The sequence below is a fragment of the Ranitomeya variabilis genome, chromosome 7, assembly GCF_051348905.1.
Source record: "Ranitomeya variabilis isolate aRanVar5 chromosome 7, aRanVar5.hap1, whole genome shotgun sequence".
In the NCBI taxonomy this organism is placed as follows: domain Eukaryota; kingdom Metazoa; phylum Chordata; class Amphibia; order Anura; family Dendrobatidae; genus Ranitomeya; species Ranitomeya variabilis.
Genome location: NC_135238.1, coordinates 45481393 through 45495315, shown reverse-complemented (window position 1 = coordinate 45495315; position 13923 = coordinate 45481393). Strand labels below are relative to the sequence as shown.

Sequence of the window (13923 nt, the reverse complement as noted above, 5' to 3'; positions counted from 1 at the left end):
AGATGGACTAGTAGAGTTATCTCTGAGGTTCATTGTTCGGTGTTGGCTGGTCATCCTGGAATCTTTGGTACCAGAGATTTGGTGGCTAGATCCTTTTGGTGGCCTTCCTTGTCACGGGATGTGCGTTCTTTTGTGCAGTCCTGTGGGAATTGTGCTCGGGCTAAGCCCTGCTGTTCTTGTGCCAGTGGGTTGCTTTTGCCCTTGCCGGTCCCGAAAAGGCCCTGGACGCATATTTCCATGGATTTTATTTCAGATCTCCCTGTCTCTCAAAGGATTTCAGTTATCTGGGTGGTTTGTGATCACTTCTCTAAGATGGTCCATTTGGTACCTTTGCCTAAATTGCCTTCCTCCTCTGATTTGGTTCCATTGTTTTTCCAGCATGTGGTTAGTTTACATGGCATTCCGGAGAACATCGTGTCGGACAGAGGTTCCCAGTTTGTTTCAAGGTTTTGGCGGTCCTTTTGTGCTAAGATGGGCATTGATTTGTCTTTTTCTTCAGCTTTCCATCCTCAGACAAATGGCCAAACCGAACGAACCAATCAGACTTTGAGATGCTTTGTTTCTCCTGATCAGGATGATTGGGTGTCCTTCTTGCCTTTGGCTGAGTTCGCCCTTAATAATCGGGCCAGCTCGGCCACTTTGGTTTCGCCTTTTTTCTGTAATTCTGGTTTCCACCCTCGTTTTTCTTCAGGGCAGGTTGAGCCTTCGGACTGTCCTGGTGTGGATTCTGTGGTGGACAGGTTGCAGCAAATTTGGACTCACGTAGTGGACAATTTGACATTGTCCCAGGAGAAGGCTCAACGTTTCGCTAACCGCCGTCGCTGTGTTGGTCCCCGACTTCGTGTTGGGGATTTGGTTTGGTTGTCGTCTCGTTATGTTCCTATGAAGGTTTCGTCTCCTAAGTTTAAGCCTCGTTTCATTGGTCCTTATAAGATTTCTGAAATTCTTAATCCTGCGTCATTTCGTTTGGACCTTCCAGCTTCTTTTGCCATCCATAATGTGTTCCATAGGTCGTTATTGCGGAGATATGTGGCTCCTATGGTTCCCTCCGTTGATCCTCCTGCCCCGGTGTTGGTTGAGGGGGAGTTGGAGTATGTGGTGGAGAAGATTTTGGATTCTCGTATTTCGAGATGGAAACTTCAGTACCTAGTCAAGTGGAAAGGTTATGGTCAGGAGGATAATTCCTGGGTGGTTGCCTCTGATGTTCATGCTGCCGATCTTGTTCGTGCCTTTCATTTGGCTCATCCGGATCGGCCTGGGGGCTCTGGTGAGGGTTCGGTGACCCCTCCTCAAGGGGGGGTACTGTTGTGAATTCTGTTCTCGAACTCCCTCCTGTGGTTATGAATGGTACTTCGGCGAGTTCTGTCCATGGACTCCCTCTGGTGGCTGTGAGTGGAGCTGCTGGTTCTGAGGTTCTTTCCTCAGCTGACCTCGTTTAGTCCTAGGCTGGCTGCTCTATTTAACTCCACTCAGATCGTTACTTGATGCCAGCTGTCAATGTCCTAGTACTGGTTCAGTTCTCTTGGATCTTTCAGATGACCTGTCTACTTCAGCAAAAGCTAAGTCCCTGCTAGCTTATTTGTTTACCACTGTTTTCTTGTCCAGCTTGCTATCATGATTTTGCCTTGCTAGCTGGAAGCTCTGGGATGCAGAGTGGCACCACCGCACCGTGAGTCGGTGCGGGGGTCTCTTTTGCACACGCTGCGTGGTTTTTTGTTAGTTTTTTATGCTGACCGCAAAGATACCTTTTCTATCCTCAGTCTGTTTAGTTAAGTCTGGCCTCCTTTGCTGAAACCTATTTCATTCCTGTGTTTGTGACTTCCATCTTAACTCACAGTCAATATGTGTGGGGGGCTGCCTTTTTCTTTGGGGAATTTCTCTGAGGCAAGGTAGGCTGTATTTTCTATCTTTAGGGGTAGTTAGCTCTTAGGCTGTGAAGAGGCGTCTAGGCAGAGTCAGGTACGCTCCACGGCTATTTCTAGTTGTTGTGATAGGATTAGGGGTTGTGGTCAGCAGAGCTCCCACTTCCCAGAGTTTGTCCTGTATTACTAGTTTGCTCATCTGGTCATTTCGAGTGTGCCTAACCACCAGGTCATCATAACAGGGTTCTGTGTGAAATTATGTCCAATTTGTATTTTTTTCTCTGTTTTTTTTGTGTTGTTAAAATACACACAAAGCAAATAAACATGTGTATAACAAAAAGTGTGTCATTGCAATACTTTTCTGGGATAATTCATTTTCTGGAACAATTTCAAGCGTGCCAACACTTTACAATACAATACAATACAGTACATCTTTAGACCCCTGTATATTACTGGTAAAATTAAAGTCTAAGATTTTTTCCTACAATATTACGGTGAATGTGTTTCATTAGGTGGATCCTAACGAGGGAAGGTGGGGGAAACAAACAACTGCTTCACAGGGGCCCTTCACTTGCAGTGTCTGCCCCTGTCTGGGCACCAAGCCTATTGTAGGTGATGACCATGCTCATATATGTCGGTATGTGGAGTTGGGATTCTCAAATATTAGTTTTTAAGAGGTTATTGACTGTATTTGTTAATACTATGATGTCGGATGAGATGCCTGCCATATTGTATGCAGAATGCCAGCCTTTACTATGGAGTATAATGTAATGCTTTTGTCAGCAAATGCTTCAGGCAATATTTTCATTAATTCACATAACATAATAAAGAACAGAAGCTAATAAAATTATATACTGAATGGTGTGAAATGTGCTGGTAATGAAGGTCATATTTTAGGCTGCAAACCTATTAGCTATTCATTGTCTCAATTACAAGCAGCTACAGAGCATTTCACTCTTCTTTCATCTTATCCTTTGGAGCTCAAGAAAAAAAAAATATTGCTGACCCAACCTAAAAAAAACCTCACCATCTGCTGTTACTTATCTTGCCTTCTCTTAGTTATGCCGTTCCTCTATTCTGTACTCTATGTGATCCCTTACTGTCCTTAACCCCTCACCCAGCCATGGCTATAAGTCAAGACTATGGTGAATTATTTTCTTGTAGACAGCCTAATTCAGGCAATGAGCCTGGGGAGAATCACATTGCTCCCAAATCCTGATGATTCAAGCCAAAGACTATGTGAAAGGGGATTGTATAAAAGGGTAGACATACCATTGGTGCAACCTGGAGAGCCAAACAGGTGCCCAAGAGAAAAGGCATCCCATTTCCACCTCAAAAGCGGAAAGCACCTTCTGCCAATTGTTGGGCTGCAAAGGGTCCATGTATTGTTCTTGCACAGAGTCCTTTCTGTCTGTGTCTACTCTTGGACAATTGGTCTTATAGAAGTTTTTTGAGGATTGTTTCCTTAATATGTGTTTGTCTAGAGTACCGTAGCTTCAAGTATTTGTAAATGTATATTGAAAAATGGTATACTATCTAAAGGTACCTTCACATTAAGCGACGCTGCAGCGATATCGACAACGATGCCGATCGCTGCAGCGTCGCTGTGTGGTCGCTGGGGAGCTGTCACACACACAGCTCTCCAGCGACCAACGATGCCGAAGTCCCCGGGTAACCAGGGTAAACATCGGGTTGCTAAGCGCAGGGCCGCGCTTAGTAACCCGATGTTTACCTTGGTTACCAGTGTAAATGTAAAAAAACAAACAGTACATACTTACATTCGCGTCCCCCGGTGTCCGCTTCCCTGCACTGTGTGAGCGCCGGCAGTACACAGCACAGCGGTGACATCACCGCTGTGCACTGCTTTTACTTTACGGCCAGCACTCACAGTCAGTGCGGGAAGCAGACGGCGAGGGACGTGTGACAGACATCAGAGGGTGAGTATGTACTGTTTGTTTTTTTTACTTTTACAATGGTAACCAGGGTAAATATCGGTTTACTAAGCGCGGCCCTGCGCTTAGTAACCCGATATTTACCCTGGTTACCATTGTAAAACATCGCTGGCATCGTTGCTTTTGCTGTCAAACACAACGATACACGCCGATCTGACGACCAAATAAAGTTCTGAACTTTCAGCAACGACCAGCGATATTACAGCAGGATCCGATCGCTGCTGCATGTCAAACTCAACGAGATCGTTATCCAGGACGCTGCAACGTCACGGATCGCTATTGTTATCGCTGCAAAATCGTTTAATGTGAAGGTACCTTTAGACTAGGGTCACACGAGTGTATATTCTGTCATCCGAAAGAATTGGGTCGATTATGCAAATTACACCGTAATCAGAGTGTGATCATACTGTGATGCATTTCTCTCAGAGGTGGAGATGACGGAGAAAAAAAAAGTTGTACATCTTTTCCATTCTGTCAGTGTGTGGAAATCGGACTGGACTCAGATGTCATCCCAGTGCACTCCGATGTTTTCCACAAACACATTGACTTCCATGACCGAGCATCAGAGGCGTAGCTAGGGTTTCAACTTAGGGGGGGTGAAACATCTGGAGTGGGCCCCTAACCAGCTATCCCTGATTACACCTAAGGTTGCGCACTCTAGTTGTGAATATAGGGGAACCTCAGAATATGACCGCACTGTTATTGAAAATAAATCTATGTACAAAAATGAACATTGACTTTACCGCCATATTGTGACCATATGCAACTTTGATGGTCACAATACTCCGAGTGCCCCTATAATAATAATAATGCTTAAGTGTCCACTTTACATTTAATAATGTTCCCTAAGTTCCCCCATGTACTGCTCCATTATACACAGTATGGTGAGCTCAAAGCTTCCCTATACACAGTATAAGGCCCCCACAGCTCCCCTATACACAGTATGATGATTCTATAACTCCCCGATACACCGTATGATGTTCCCACTGCTGCCCTTTACACAGTATGATCCCACTGCTCCCCTATAGATAGTATGAGCCCAATGCTCCCCTATACACAGTATAATGGTGACAGAGCTCCACTATAGAAAGTATAATGCCCCCCAGAGCTCCCCTATACACAGTGTAATGGGCCAACAGCTCCCATATGCACAATATGCCTTCACAGTTCCCTATACACAGTATGATGGGCCTGCAGCTCCCTTATACACAGTATGATGGGCCCACAGCTCCCTTATACACAGTATGATGGACCCGCAGCTCCCTTATACACAGTATGATGGGCCCACAGCTCCCTTATACACAGTATGATGGGCCCGCAGCTCCCTTATACACAGTATGATGGGCCCGCAGCTCCCTTATACACAGTATGATGGACCCGCAGCTCCCTTATACACAGTATGATGGGCCCGCATCTCCCTTATACACAGTATGATGGGCCCGCAGCTCCCTTATACACAGTATGATGGACCCGCAGCTCCCTTATACACAGTATGATGGGCCCGCAGCTCCCTTATACACAGTATGATGGACCCGCAGCTCCCTTATACACAGTATGATGGGCCCGCAACTCCCTTATACACAGTATGATGGGCCCGCAGCTCCCTTATACACAGTATGATGGGCCCGCAGCTCCCTTATACACAGTATGATGGGCCCGCAGCTCCCTTATACACAGTATGATGGACCCGCAGCTCCCTTATACACAGTATGATGGGCCCGCAACTCCCTTATACACAGTATGATGGGCCCGCAGCTCCCTTATACACAGTATGATGGGCCCGCAGCTCCCTTATACACAGTATGATGGGCCCGCAGCTCCCTTATACACAGTATGATGGACCCGCAGCTCCCTTATACACAGTATGATGGACCCGCAGCTCCCTTATACACAGTATGATGGACCCGCAGCTCCCTTATACACAGTATGATGGACCCGCAGCTCCCTTATACACAGTATGGTGGGCCCGCAGCTCCCTTATACACAGTATGATGAGCCCGCAGCTCCCTTATACACAGTATGGTGGGCCCGCAGCTCCCTTATACACAGTATGATGGACCCGCAGCTCCCTTATACACAGTATGATGGACCCGCAGCTCCCTTATACACAGTATGGTGGGCCCGCAGCTCCCTTATACACAGTATGATGGACCCACAGCTCCCTTATACACAGTATGATGGACCCGCAGCTCCCTTATACACAGTATGATGGACCCGCAGCTCCCTTATACACAGTATGGTGGGCCCGCAGCTCCCTTATACACAGTATGATGGACCCGCAGCTCTCTTATACACAGTATGATGGACCCGCAGCTCCCTTATACACAGTATGGTGGGCCCGCAGCTCCCTTATACACAGTATGATGAGCCCGCAGCTCCCTTATACACAGTATGATGGACCCGCAGCTCCCGTATACACAGTATGATTGGCCCGCAGCTCCCATATACACAGTATGATGGGCCCGCAGCTCCCTTATACACAGTATGATGGGCCCGCAGCTCCCGTATACACAGTATGATTGGCCCGCAGCTCCCATATACACAGTATGATGGGCCCACAGCTTCCTTATACACAGTATGATGAGCCCGCAGCTCCCTTATACACAGTATGATGAGCCCGCAGCTCCCTTATACAGTATGATGGACCCGCAGCTCCCGTATACACAGTATGATTGGCCCACAGCTCCCATATACACAGTATGATGGACTCACAGTTCCCTGTCATGATTTGGATGCCCCGGTCATTTACTCATCCTCTGGCTTATTCACTATTTTGTGGCACTGCTGCAGTGCCGCTGCTCAAACTTGTGAGCGCAGCTTCTGACAGGCCAGAAGTTAGAAGCTATGTCACAGGCACTCAATGTAAGAATATGAGGCTATGTGCACTTGTTGCGGATTTGTGCGGATTTACCGTGGATTTCCTGTGTTATTTGTGCAGATTTCACCTGCGTTTTACCACCTGCGGAATCCTATACAGGAGCAGGTGTAAAACGCTGTGGAATCCGCACAAAGAATTGACATGCTGCGGAAAATAAAATGCAGCATTTCCGCTCCATGGGCACTGCGGATTTGGTTTTCCATAGGTTTACATGGTACTGTAAACCAGATGGAAAACTGCTGCAATTCCGCAGCGGCTAATCCGCAACGTGTGCACATAGCCTGAGAGTGAGGAAGAGGCCAGAACGAGGCTCCCACAGACTCACACTAATTAGTGACCTCTGCGCTGCTCCATGAAACACTGGAGCCGCGGACAGATCACAAACTGCAGGAGACAGAGCCGAGCGGAGACTAAAACAGATGAAAACGCCAGAAGGTGAGTATCAGACAGGGGGCAGGGGACGCGGATTTTCAGCACCACTCCAGCAGTGAAATAAAAAATAATGCTGGAGTGGTGCTGTAAATGTGATGCAGCTCTTGGTTACTGCATGGGGGCTCCTTATACTAATACTCATAAAAGGCCCAGGTGGTACGTATCAAAAGTCCCCCTACCCCCTCATCTCCAGCCTGCCCAGACAGCAAATATTACATGATGGAGCACATATAATATCATAACTAAACATTATAATATTCAGCCCCCAGTGACCTGTCCCCCCTCCCCCACTTCAGCCCCAATACCCCCATCATCTCACATCCACCCCTCAGTGCACTGTCCCACCTCAGCCACCTTCTGCCCTCACAACCCCCAAATGGATTTACATTCACCCCCAGTGCCCTGTCTCCCCTCCCCCACAATACCCCCACAATACCCCCATAGTCTCACACTCACCCCCCAGTACCCTGTCCCCCCTCACTCACTTTCAGCCCCCACAGTACCCCAACGGTCTCACAGTGACAAACCTGAATTCAAGAAACCTAATAAGTTCCATCCCCAGCACTTACTGATAGGCCATGTTCACACGATCCTTTTTTTGATCCTTTTTTTTATCCTTTTTTTTTCAGGTCCTGATTTGGAAAACCCGCAGTGCAAAACTGCAGTGCTGATTTTCCTGCAGTTTCTTCTGCAGATTCCTCTGCGGGTTTTCAACAGCACTTTCCTATTGGTGCCTGTTGAAAACAGGAGCTGAATCCGCAGAAAGAAGTGACATGGTACTTCTTTTTTTCTGCAGGCAAATCCTCGCGGATTTGCCTGAGAAAAAAAGGATAGTGGGCACAGCGGTTTTTGTTTTCCATAGAGTAACATTGGACTGTACCCTGCATGGAAAAAGGACCTGAAAAAAAAAGGATAAAAAAAAAGGATAAAAAAAAAGGATAAAAAAAAGGATAAAAAAAAAGGATCGTGTGAACATAGCCATAACGTTTGCACTGCAGGCAGGACCAGGAAGTGTGAGTGAAATGCAAGGTGGGCACTAGGACCCAGCGTGCCTGAGCCAATCCCAGCGTGCACAGAGTGAAGAAAACTGCAGCCAGGAAAAGCTTCATGATCAGGTCAGAGGGGCGAAACCATTCACTGCAGGGGGGAGACTGCAGCCGCCACTGTGCTAGCAGCGTGCAGAGTGTCCGTCAGACCACAGCAGACATTATACTGTTCTGCTCCTATGCGGTGTTCTGCCTCCTCACAGAAGTGGCCCTGGCTCCCAGTGGGCCCCTTCATGTGACAGGGCCCGGGGCGACGGCCCCCTCTGCCCCCCAGTAGCTACGCTACTGCCGAGCATGATCCAAATATCAGATCAAATTCGAGCACGCTGCAATTTTTTTTCTCTGGATCGGCTCCGTCTTAGGAAAAAAAATTGGGCATATGCATGGCCCCACAGAATAACATTGGTCCAAGTGTGTTCCGATGTTTTGTCTTATCACCCTCGGACCGATAATACGAGTCTGAGTGAGCCCTAATGCAGATGACCCAATCAATTCGGGGCAAATCAAATTTGCATCGAATTTCAGAAAAATTGGACTCACTACTAGAACTCGAATTTTTTGCCATTTGATTCACTGAAAATAATTAGTGATTGACATTTTGCTTGATTCTTTTTAGGGCCTGACAGGGATTAAAAGGAAATCCATTATACTCACCTCACCCTACACCTGTCCTGGCACCTCAGATCCAGTGTGGTCCTCCACTGACTCACTTCATAATATGACTTGTGAGCTCCTGACAAGCTTCATGGTCTAAGAAGCCGTAGGGAACCTGTTAGCTAATCACTATAATGAACATGGACATCACATACCTATGGTGAGCCACAGTGTCACTGTTCATCAATCATCGATAGAATGATGGCAATGTTCTTCTAGGACTTCTAGGTCCTACTACAATATAGTAAAGTGCTACAAGGGGTGCCCTGCTCTGAAAACCTTGGATATGTAGATCAATCATGATTATTCATCATATGTCAGCATATTTCACACAATTTATACGAGACGTGGAAACCGTGGAATGACCGATTTTACTCCTGAGTATTAACGGTGCAAAATAGTTCTAAGATTCATTCAATCTACATTGAGTATAATGAGGAAAGGCGGCGGAGCGTAGCTGGGGGAAATACGCTGTTTTCACGGGTGATTCATCTTCCTGATGTCTTCGGAAACTTCCAAGTTGTAGTCTCAGATTAGTACATGAAGTAAACATAAATATACAGATAATGTCAGCCATAAAAATATCAAATAAATTGCCGAAAGGATTCTAAATTGAAGCAAACAGTGTTCTGGACTATAGGGAAATTAGGGAGGTTGTTATAGATGCCAAGAATTGTATATGGATGTCTAAAACATTAACGTTGTGCCCCCTTATTCTACGCCAATGTCACAGGGGACGCCTGGGCTGGATCAGTTCATCCTGACTTTAAACTTGTGCTTTTCATGCCCTGCTATGTCTACATTGGGAAAACAATGCTTCTCAGTCCATAAATGCAGACACCTCCGTTATTTGCTATTTAGGCCTCCTTCAGATGTCCATTTCTATTTATTGTACTAGAAAAAAATTAACCCAATTTTTATCAATTTTTGGCCCATGTGTCCATGGAGCACCCCCACTGCCGCAGGGCCGAGGGGTACCCAGTACCGGGCCTCTCTGTCTCAGTTCTGGGGTTGTCACGGTGGCTAGACCCGGCCCGTGACCCTGCTGAGGGGCGTCCAATGAAGGTGGAGAGTGATGTGAGGTTGTGGCGCGGTGCAGGTCACAGTAAATAACGAGGACACCAGGTTGCAGTCTCTTTACCTCTTTACTGAAGGCTTCAGGATCCTCAGTCCGGAATACGGTTAACCGGGCTGCGTGAGTCCGGCCGGTCCGATGGCACCTCCAGAGTTCCCTTTGCAGGTGGAAATCTGTGCCTACCTTCTAGCGCTTGTGTGTTGTGGTCCTCCCCTGCTGTGCTTACGGGATAGTCCCCACAACTGTTGTGTCTGTTTCTGAAGTTCCCTCACAACTCGATTTTGATGTTCTTCTTCGTCCCCCCAGATGATATGGCTAGGACGCACCCATATGACGGGTAGGCTCGGAGCTCTTCCGGGACCCTAGTGTCGCCCCTCTCCAAATGTTGCCCCCTATGTCTTCTTAGGTGATTTGAGTGAGACAGCCCGCCTATAACTGACTGTCCTGCCGTAGGTTTGAAGTAAGGCCTGGAGCTCAATACTTCCTCGGCGTTCCGGCCACCGGCTACGCGCCTCAGTAGGATGTTGCCTCGTCTTACAGCACGACTCCTACTGGTGTTTTCTCCTTGTTGCGTTGATCTCGTTTCTCACTCAGCACAATAAACCTCGCTTCTTGTCCTTTCTTGGGGTACCGCCGCGATGAAGTGCAGGCGCGGTCCCGTAACGTTCTTTCTGTTCGCTAGGCCTCTGTCAGGATCCCACCCCTGACAGGGACCCCCCTGAATCTTCCCCTGCAACACCCTCTGCCACAGGATGTTGCCTGGTTCCAACCCAGTCAGCTTCTGACTAACTTCCTATCTAACCCCCAGTTTTACCAGATTGTGAGGAGTGGCCTAATACATAGCACCCTTAGCTCCCCCTGGAGGCCCGACTATGAAGTGTATTGGTGCCTGTGATACCTGGTCAGGTGAACTCCTTCAGTGCCATCAGACGTACCATAGCCCCCCTTAGCGGCGGAGCATCAGTACTGCAACGACCAGGACTCTGGGGCGCTGCATCCATTTTATACCATTACTGTGTCATCCATTTTTTTCATATAGGTAAAAATAAACATACACATTTTCCAAACTTCTTAGTAGATTCACACAACTGTACAAAAGTTTGGGTCAGTCCCATTCACAAATTGTGGTCGAGTACAGGAGCGACCTGCACTAGAATGGTCCATAAAATGGACCAGACTAAAGCATGGTGCAATATTTCTTCACACCAACCATCGGTCTAAAATATCGCTCATGTCTGTGTACTGGCACACAGGTTATTATTGGGCCAGAGTGATGCCGATTCAGCACACAGACAGCACGCAGACTATACGCTTGCGTGAACGCGCCATTAAAAAGTTTAAAAAAAAGACTTTGGGTAAACGAGCTTGAGCTTCACTTCGGATAAAAAATTAACAAATCTCCATTTTTTATTTTTTTTTATCATTTTTTTATAATAATAATAAAAAAAGACATACATGTGACTATGCCCATAGACTATAATGGTTGTGTGTTCTATGAAAAACATAGATCACCAATTTCTGAATGAAGCCTTACAAATAGGATAAACTAATAGAGAGTATGAAATAGTCAGGTCTTTGTGGACATACCCGACTGGAAGACACCACATCTTGATAGAAAAAAATGTAAATTTACATCTAACTTTATACACTTTTTTTTATATAAAAGATGAGAAAATAACTTTTACTAATATACAGTATACTACTAAGGGTTGGTGCTCATTGTTAAATTTGGCTTACCAGAGACAATAATTGTGCGGGTCCACCTTTCCGTTTTCCATGTAGATATCCTCTTAATTGCATCATAACCTGGGTTGTTCCCATTAGACACACAGGACCATAGCAGGGTAAGAGTCAGATACCTCTGGCTCCTCCTGGGAGTGGAGATATTAAAATCCAACATGTCGAGTCTTGCTTTCTCCTAATAAAACATAAGGGTTAAGTATTCTCATTTAGTTTCGATGTCATTGCAACCTCTGTTCTTCTTTTTTTTATGTAAATATTTCAGATTTTGAAAAGACAGCATGGGAACAAGACATTGCATGATGATGCGTCTGATTTCTCCTACTCCTACACTGTTTAGAAGCACTTAACTGTCATGTTCCCAATGGCAGGGAATTAAACACATAACACGGGCAAAAACAGGACGAGCTCTAGGGTGATGGAACCTGAGCTGACCGCGATCCTGAACCTCAACACTCAACTAACAGCAGCCGGGGAACGTTCCTGGGGGGACTCTAGACGTCTCGCGCCAGCCGGAGATCTAGCTACCCCTATCAGAAGAATCACAGACCTATCTTGCCTCCAGAGAAATATTCCCACAGAAATAGCAGCCCCCCACATATAATGACGGTGAACTGAGAGGAAGGCACAAACGTAGTTATGAAAACAGATTCAGCAAAATGAGGCCCGCTTAAGCTAGATAGCAGAGGATACAAAAGGTGAACTGCGCGGTCAGCTTAAAACCCTTCAAAATACCATCCTGAAATTACTTGAACTCGTGCCAACTCATGGTACATGAGTGGTAATTTCAGCCCACTAGAGCAACCAGCAGCAGAGAATTACCTATCTGCAAGCTGGACTAAAAACATGAAAGCAAACATGAAACAGGGAAATCCAGACTTAGCTTGTCTTGAAGGCCTAGGAGCAGGTAGCAAAGGTAACAGAGACACACTGATACATTGATAGCCGGCAAGGGAATGACAGGAAAGCCAGGTTAAATAGGAAACACCCAGCCTCTGATGGACAGGTGGAAACCAGAGACCGCAACCCACCAAAGTCACCCAGTACCAGCTGTAACCACCAGAGGGAGCCCAAAAACAGAATCCACAACAGTACCCCCCCCTTGAGGAGGGGTCACCGAACCCTCACGAGAACCCCCAGGGCGATCAGGATGAGCTCTATGGAAGGCGCGGACCAAATCAGTCGCATGAACATCAGAGGCGACAACCCAGGAATTATCCTCCTGACCATAACCCTTCCACTTAACCAAATACTGGAGTTTACGTCTGGAAACACGAGAATCCAAGATCTTCTCAACAACATACTCCAATTCTCCCTCCACCAGCACCGGAGCAGGAGGCTCAACCGAAGGAACAACGGGCACCTCATACCTCCGCAATAACGACCGATGGAACACATTATGAATAGCAAACGATGCTGGGAGATCCAAACGAAAAGATACAGGGTTAAGAATCTCCAAGATCTTATAAGGACCGATGAACCGAGGCTTGAACTTAGGAGAAGAGACCTTCATAGGGACAAAACGAGAAGACAACCACACCAAGTCCCCAACAAGAAGTCGGGGACCCACGCGGCGACGGCGATTAGCAAACTGCTGAGTCTTCTCCTGAGACAACTTCAAATTGTCCACCACCTGATTCCAAATCTGATGTAGCCTGTCCACCACCATGTCCACTCCAGGACAATCCGAAGGCTCCACCTGACCAGAGGAAAAACGAGGATGAAACCCCGAATTACAAAAGAAAGGAGAAACCAAAGTAGCAGAACTAGCCCGATTATTAAGGGCAAATTCGGCCAGTGGCAAAAAGGCAACCCAGTCATCTTGATCAGCAGAAACAAAACACCTTAAATAAGTTTCCAAGGTCTGATTAGTTCGCTCCGTCTGGCCATTCGTCTGAGGATGGAATGCAGACGAGAAAGACAAATCAATGCCCATCTTAGCACAAAACGTCCGCCAAAATCTAGACACAAACTGGGATCCCCTGTCAGAAACGATATTCTCCGGAATCCCATGCAAACGAACCACGTTCTGAAAAAATAAAGGGACCAACTCAGAGGAGGAAGGCAACTTAGGCAAGGGTACCAAATGAACCATCTTAGAAAAGCGGTCACACACAACCCAGATAACGGACATTTTCTGTGAGACAGGGAGATCTGAAATAAAATCCATGGAAATGTGCGTCCAAGGCCTCTTCGGGATAGGCAAGGATAACAACAACCCACTGGCCCGAGAACAGCAAGGCTTAGCCCGAGCACACACTTCACAAGACTGCACAAAGGTGCG

The 13923-nt window shown here is 46.8% G+C and overlaps 1 protein-coding gene across 1 annotated transcript in view; it reads right to left on the bottom strand.

Moving 5' to 3' along the window:
* LOC143785844 (melanin-concentrating hormone receptor 1-like) overlaps positions 1-11776 on the bottom strand; it is a 61467-nt gene extending 49691 nt beyond the window's left edge. Inside the window, exon 1 of the mRNA XM_077274983.1 lies at positions 11637-11776. The gene's annotated coding sequence lies outside the window, so the exon portion shown is untranslated. The remainder of the gene's footprint in view (positions 1-11636) is intronic.
* Positions 11777-13923: the final 2147 nt, after the last annotated feature.